This window comes from Ranitomeya variabilis, chromosome 1 (genome assembly GCF_051348905.1).
Source record: "Ranitomeya variabilis isolate aRanVar5 chromosome 1, aRanVar5.hap1, whole genome shotgun sequence".
In the NCBI taxonomy this organism is placed as follows: Eukaryota; Metazoa; Chordata; class Amphibia; order Anura; family Dendrobatidae; genus Ranitomeya; species Ranitomeya variabilis.
The window spans coordinates 203,542,847-203,550,408 of record NC_135232.1 but is presented as its reverse complement, the minus strand read 5'-3'; positions in this window follow the sequence as shown (position 1 = coordinate 203,550,408).

Sequence of the window (7,562 nt, the reverse complement as noted above, 5' to 3'; positions counted from 1 at the left end):
TTGGATTCTTTATTCAGTACGAATACACAGATATTAGAAATTACTCACTATTCGATCATCACTAGTAATAACCATATTCAACAAAGGGGTAATAATAAGACCAATGGTTGTTACAAAACAGATACAAGTAAGTTGAGGAAAATATCATCATATAGTAAGAAAAACCTGATAAGTATGGGAAAACACAGGGGAGTAGGACCCCAAACCTGCTATGTTTTTCTTTATATTTGGGCATTTCTACTTCTTTTCTTTTGGATAAACTATATGTCATGGTGTTACCGCGACAGTGTGGAGTCAGAAGACCGCAGCGTCTGATTGCTCCTACTTCGGCACTGAGAAGAAGCACTTCTCCTTCATTTTAAATGTGTTTATTTCTTCTGGAAGAACAGGGGTTAATCTGCCATGTTGGAAATCCGAGAAATCACAGCTGAGCTCGGTTAGCCACTCCCTTCCCCTTTATAACCGGGGTTCTGTTACAAATCCTTGTCAGAGCAAGCATTTGCTACATGGCTAGCGGTGGGAGAGGAATACATATGAGAAGGAAAGTGGAAGGAGTTATTAGTGACTGTTGCTTGGTTTCTATGCGTGGTAATTCCTTATCCTTCTCTGTTGTGGTTTATTCCCCTACTTCATAACCCAGTGCATGCCTCTGTTACATGTGAGTGAATATTTTGTATGCGTGGAGCTTACTGTTAACTCTTGTATATGCTGCCTTGTTTGTAGGGTTGGTGTACTACGGTGCACAGTAGCGTCCCCTCTTCCCTGGGTGGCGAAAGAGAACAGACAGGGGGCTTAACCCAGGAGATAAGGCAAGGGCGGAGACCCCGGCATCTTCACCATCTGAAATTTCCCGAGGAGCAGGGCAAGCTAGGGCGCCCACTCGTGTTAGGGACAGGGAAGGAGGCCCTGGTCCCGGGTCACCCGACAGCTGTGCTGTGACACTATATACTATCTACAGCAGGGGTGTCAAACTGCATTCCTCGAGGGCCTCAAACCATGTGTGTTTTCAAGATTTCCTTAGCATTGCACAAGGTGCAGGAATCATTATCTGTGCAGGTGGTTAAATTATCACCTGTGCAATACAAGGAAATCCTGAAAACATGACCTGTTTGCGGCCCTCGAGGAATGCAGTTTGACACCCCTGATCTACAGGGTTCTAGTGTATAACTGCAATACATGAGAATATTAGAATTATTACTGTGGTTTTTATTAATGGTCAGTATGGTGGTATAATTCGGTCACTGTTTGGTGGTACTATGTGGTCTGGTCATGTTCTGACGGTATCCTCATTAGAATGGAGTGGCAGTGCACATGCCCAATGCACCATTCATTCCCTAGAGAGCTACCAAGATTTTTCTGGCAGCCCCATTGAGCATACACACTGCTACTTGATTTTGAAATGGAGATAAAAGTGTCCCATTGGGAATAATAGTTCTCCCTTCATGTGATCCAGCACAATATATGGGCACAATACATGTGCACGAGCCATTTGTATATTACAGTCAGCACTCCACTCTAATGGGGATGGCGCTTAAGGGTACCGTCACATTAAGCGACGCTGCAGCGATATAGACAACGATGCTGATCGCTGCAGCGTTGCTGTTTCGTCGTTGTGTGGTCGCTGGAGAGCTGTCCCCGGGTAACCAGGGTAAACATCGGGTTACTAAGCGCAGGGCCACGCTTAGTAACCCAATGTTTACCCTGGTTACCAGTGTAAATGTAAAAAAAAAAAACACTACATACTTACATTCCGGTGTCTGTCGCGTTCCCCGGCGTCCGCTTCCCTGCACTGTGTAAGCGCCGGCCGTAAATCAGAGCGGTGACATCACCGCTGTGCTCTGCCTTACGGCCGGCCGGCGCTGACACGGTGCAGGGAAGTGGACGCCGGGGGACGCGACAGACACCGGAATGTAAGTATGTAGTGTTTGGTTTTTTTTACATTTACAATGGTAACCAGTGTAAATATCGGGTTACTAAGCGCGGCCCTGCGCTTAGTAACCCGATGTTTACCCTGGTTACCAGTGAAGACATCGCTGAATCGGTGTCACGCACGCTGACTCAGCGATGTCAGCGGGTGATCCAGCGACGAAATAAGGTGCTGGCCTTCTAGCTCCGACCAACGATGTCACAGCAGGATCCAGATCGCTGCTGCGTGTCAAACACAACGAGATCGCTATCCAGGACGCTGCAACATCACGGATCGCTATCGTTATCGTTGTTAAGTTGTTCAGTGTGAAGGTACCTTAACAGGTATATGCAAGTAGCTGTAGAGTGCGCTACTAGAATAAATTTTACCAATTAGCCTAGGAACAACCAGTCCAACACCTAACCCAGTCATGTTATACACTAGGTGTAAACATTCTAACAATGTAAATACTCTACAACATACAAGGGCCACAACAAACTTATGGAGACACCTGAGATATTTAGGGTATTCTAACAGTACACAACAACAACCATTTGTGAAACTCCCACCCCCATTGTAGAAATAAAAATAATGATGCATGATTACATATTACCACTAGTGATGAGGGAGTGTGCTCGTCTTTGCTTGTTACTCGCTCAAGCATCAGTGTGTTCAAGATGCTTGTTGCCCAGCGAGTATTTTTAAATGCTCACACACAAGCTTGAGTCCTCATCCCACATGTTCAGCGCTTCTTAGACAGGCAATAAGCAAGTGGGGATTGCCTGCCAGTCAATGCAAAGCCGTAGTCATCTTGGTTGTGGCATTACTGTGATGGGCTGGCTGCATAGCGTCATTGGATCTATATAAGACCCGTGATGCCATGCTCACCGCAGTGTTCCAACAGACACAGGCAGAGTAGAAAGAGGTGCTACACTGCTGAGCTAGGGATAGAGTTGTAGCTGCATAGAGGCAGGGATAAAACATCTGTAACCTTTCTTTCAACTGTAACAACAGCCCTTAGGGCTAATTATAATCAATATTCATACTGCTGTTAGCAGCACTTAGGGAGAGATTATATTGAAGGGATAGTGTAGGACAGAATAGGGATAATTGCATATTTTTTCTCCTGCATCTCATACCAAAAGCCCTTCAAGTTCTCATAATATCATAATGATAGTTCTCTAATAATATTCATTTTGCTTTTAATACTGCAAATTGTTCTGAGCAGGGAAATATTATACGCATTGTAACCAGTCTAAACTTTCCTCTGATAGCAATCCTGCAAAGTTTTCAATCAGAGAAATATTAGATGCCATTTATACTGCACCAGTTGTGCATCAAAAGCATACATCCAGGCTTGGTTCATTAGCAATAGCATCTCTATATTGCTCCTGCAGTGTAAGAAGTCCATCTGAGGTGAGAAAATAGTATTCCTGCAATTTTTTTTCAGCAGGGAAATATTATACAGCATTTATACTGCGCCAGTTGTGCGTCGAAAGAAAAAAGCCAGACTTGGTTAGGAATAGCATCACTATATTGTTCCTGCACTGTAACAAGTTCATCTGAGGTGGGCAAATTTTACAGCGATAGCAATCCTACAATTTTTTTCCACCAAGGAAATATTATACGCCTTTTATACTGCAACAGTTGTGCATCAAAAGCATACCTCTGTGAAAAAGCTAACGCGAAGCACGCATCGTGGCTGTCATCTGGGTCTCTGAACTTTCACTTTACTATGGGTAAGATTTATCTAGTATTTTTTGATTGATGCTTACATATTGTTTGCACACAATGTCATCAATACATCAATACTAGCTGTCAATGCTGCAGGAATCTGATTATTTGCACATGAAATACACTTAACTGATATCCCCTTGCCTTGGCAAATGCGATATATATATATATATATATATATATATATATATATATATATATATATATATATATATATATTGTGAGGCAGTGACCCCTGTTACAGCTAGGGGGTGCTGTATGTGCTCTGCAGAATGTGCATGGAAGTGTAGTGAGGCCATGAGGCCGTACTACAGACACAGTGTGGCTGTAACTAGAATAATGAAGCAGTGACTAGTGTTGAGCATTCCGATACCGCAAGTATCGGGTATCGGCCGATACTTGCGGTATCGGAATTCCGATACCGAGATCCGATACTTTTGTGGTATCGGGAATCGGAATCGGAAGTTTCCAGTGTATGGTTCCCAGGGTCTGAAGGAAAAGGTTGTTGGATGGATAGCAGATAATTAGTGTTGAGCGATACCGTCCGATACTTGAAAGTATCGGTATCGGATAGTATTGGCCGATACCCGAAAAGTATCGGATATCGCCGATACCGATACCCGATACCAATACAAGTCAATGGGACACCAAGTATCGGAAGGTATCCTGATGGTTCCCAGGGTCTGAAGGACAGGAAACTCTCCTTCAGGCCCTGGGATCCATATGAATGTGTAAAATAAAGAATTAAAATAAAAAATATTGATATACTCACCTGTCCGGAGGCCCCTGGACATCACCGCTGGTAACCGGCAGCCTTCTTTGTTTAAAATGAGCGCGTTCAGCACCTTCCATGACGTCACGTGTTGTGTATCCGCTTTTTGGGCTCTCCTGGTGGTTGCTGGTGGTACTGGTGACTTGTTTGCACTTTACTTCTTCTGTTCACCTGCTTCCATCAGTGTTTGGGAGTTTCCTATTTAGCCTTGCTCTCCAGTCATTTCCTTGCCGGTCATCATTGTAACCAGAGCTTTCGGTTGCATGTTCCTGCTACTAGTCTGCTGATCAGCTAAGTGGACTTTGTCCTTTTGTTTTGTACCTTTTGTCCAGTTTGCAGTTTTTGTAATTCTCTGTAGCTGGAAGCTCTTGCGGGCTGAAATTGCCACTCCTGTGTCATGAGTTGACACAGGAGTCTTAAAGTAATTTCAGGATGGTTTTTGAAAGGGTTTTCAGTTGACCGTGAAGTCCTCTTTTGTATCCTTCTGCTATCTAGTAAGTGGACCTCTCTTTGCTAAATCTACTTTCATACTGTGTATGTCTTTTCCTCTTAATTCACCGTTATTACATGTGGGGGGCTGCTATCATCTTTTGGGGTATTTCCCTAGAGGTAAGCCAGGTCTGTTTCTTCCTCTACCAGGCGTAGTTAGTCCTCCGGCTGGCGCGTGGCATATAGGAAGCCGTAGGTATGCTCCCTGGCTACTGTTAGTTGTGTGGTAGATTTAGCTCACGGTCAACTCGAGTTTCCATCACCCGAGAGCTCGTTCGTTACTTATTTGTTTTTTACGTTCCCTTGCCATTGGGAACCATGACAGTATGACCGGCCTACAAAGTGTTAATTGTTTGGGCTGAAGCAGGAGAAAAAGAAGTGTTGAAGGGAATTGCTTCTTACCTCCTCTTAACCCTTGAATGGCTCTGACCTTAGCTGTTTAATATGGATGTCCAGAGTTTGGCTGCAGGTTTAAATAATCTTGCTACGAAGGTTCAAAATTTACAAGATTTTGTTATACATGCTCCTATTTCTGAACCTACAATCCCTACACCAGAGGTGTTTTCCGGAGATAGATCTCGGTTTTTGAATTTCAAATATAATTGTAAATTATTCCTTTCTCTCAGACCTCACTCCTCAGGAGATCCTGTCCAGCAGGTTAAGATTGTAATCTCTTTGCTGCGAGGTGACCCTCAAAATTGGGCATTTTCATTGGCACCAGGGGATCCTGCGTTGCTCAATGTGGATGCGTTTTTCCTGGCTTTAGGGTTGCTTTATGAGGAACCTAATTTGGAGATTCAAGCTGAAAAAGCTTTGATAGCCCTATCTCAAGGGCAAGATGAAGCGGAGATATACTGCCAAAAATTTCGTAGGTGGTCTGTGCTTACTCAGTGGAATGAGTGCGCCTTAGCGGCAAATTTCAGAGAGGGCCTTTCTGATGCCATTAAAGATGTTATGGTCGGGTTCCCTGCGCCTACAGGTCTGAATGAGTCCATGACAATGGCAATTCAGATTGATCGGCGTTTGCGGGAGCGCAAACCCGTGCACCATTTGGCGGTATCTTCTGAAGAGACGCCAGAGAAAATGCAATGTGACAGAGTTATGTCCAGAAGCGAGCGGCAGAATTATAGGCGTAGAAATGGCTTATGCTCCTATTGTGGTGATTCTGCTCATGTTATATCGGCATGCTCTAAGCGTACTAGGAAGGTTGACAAGTCCATTTCAATTGGCACTTTACAGTCCAAATTTATTTTGTCTGTAACCTTGATTTGTTCATTATCAGTTATTACCGTGGATGCCTATGTGGACTCGGGCGCCGCTCTGAGTCTTATGGACTGGTCCTTTGCCAGGCGCTGTGGGTTTGATTTAGAGCCTCTGGAAGTCCCTATACCTCTGAAGGGTATTGATTCTACACCTTTGGCTTGTAATAAACCACAGTTCTGGACGCAAGTGATTATGCGTATGACTCCAGACCATCAGGAGGTGATTCGCTTCCTTGTGTTGTACAATTTACATGATGTTTTGGTGCTTGGATTACCATGGTTACAGTCTCATAACCCAGTCCTTGACTGGAAGGCTATGTCTGTGTTAAGCTGGGGATGTCGGGGGGCTCATGGGGACACTCCTATGGTGTCCATTTCGTCATCTACTCCATCTGAGATTCCGGCATTTTTGTCTGATTATCGTGTTGTTTTTGAAGAGCCTAAGATTGGTTCACTCCCTCCTCACAGGGATTGTGATTGCGCCATAGATCTGATTCCTGGCAGTAAATTTCCAAAGGGTCGTTTGTTTAACCTATCTGTACCTGAACATGCTGCTATGCGCGAGTATATTAAGGAGTCCCTGGAAAAGGGACATATTCGTCCTTCTTCATCACCTTTAGGAGCCGGTTTTTTCTTTGTCTCTAAAAAGGATGGCTCTCTGAGGCCTTGTATTGATTATCGTCTCCTGAATAAAATTACAGTCAAATATCAGTATCCGTTGCCTTTGCTGACTGATTTGTTTGCTCGCATAAGGGGGGCTAAGTGGTTCTCTAAGATTGATCTTCGTGGGGCGTATAATTTGGTGCGAATTAAGCAGGGGGATGAGTGGAAGACCGCATTTAATACGCCTGAGGGCCATTTTGAGTATTTGGTAATGCCTTTCGGCCTTTCTAATGCACCTTCTGTCTTTCAGTCCTTGATGCATGATATTTTCCGGGAATGTTTGGATAAATTTATGATTGTGTACTTGGATGATATTTTGATTTTTTCTGATGACTGGGAGTCTCATGTTCAGCAGGTCAGGAGGGTTTTTCAGGTTTTGCGGGAGAATTCTTTGTGTGTAAAGGGTTCAAAGTGTGTTTTTGGGGTTCAACTGATCGTTGTCCGTCTGGTAGACTGTTTGTTCCTGACGAGTGGACCACTAGAGTCATCTCGGAAGTTCATTCTTCTACTCTGGCAGGTCATCCGGGAATTTTTGGCACCAGAGATTTGGTGGCTAGATCCTTCTGGTGGCCTTCCCTGTCTCGAGATGTGCGTGTTTTTGTGCAGTCTTGCGATGTGTGTGCTCGGGCCAAGCCTTGTTGTTCTAGGGCTAGTGGGTTGTTGTTGCCCTTGCCTATTCCGAAGAGGCCTTGGACGCACATCTCTATGGACTTTATCTCGGATCTCCCTGTTTCTC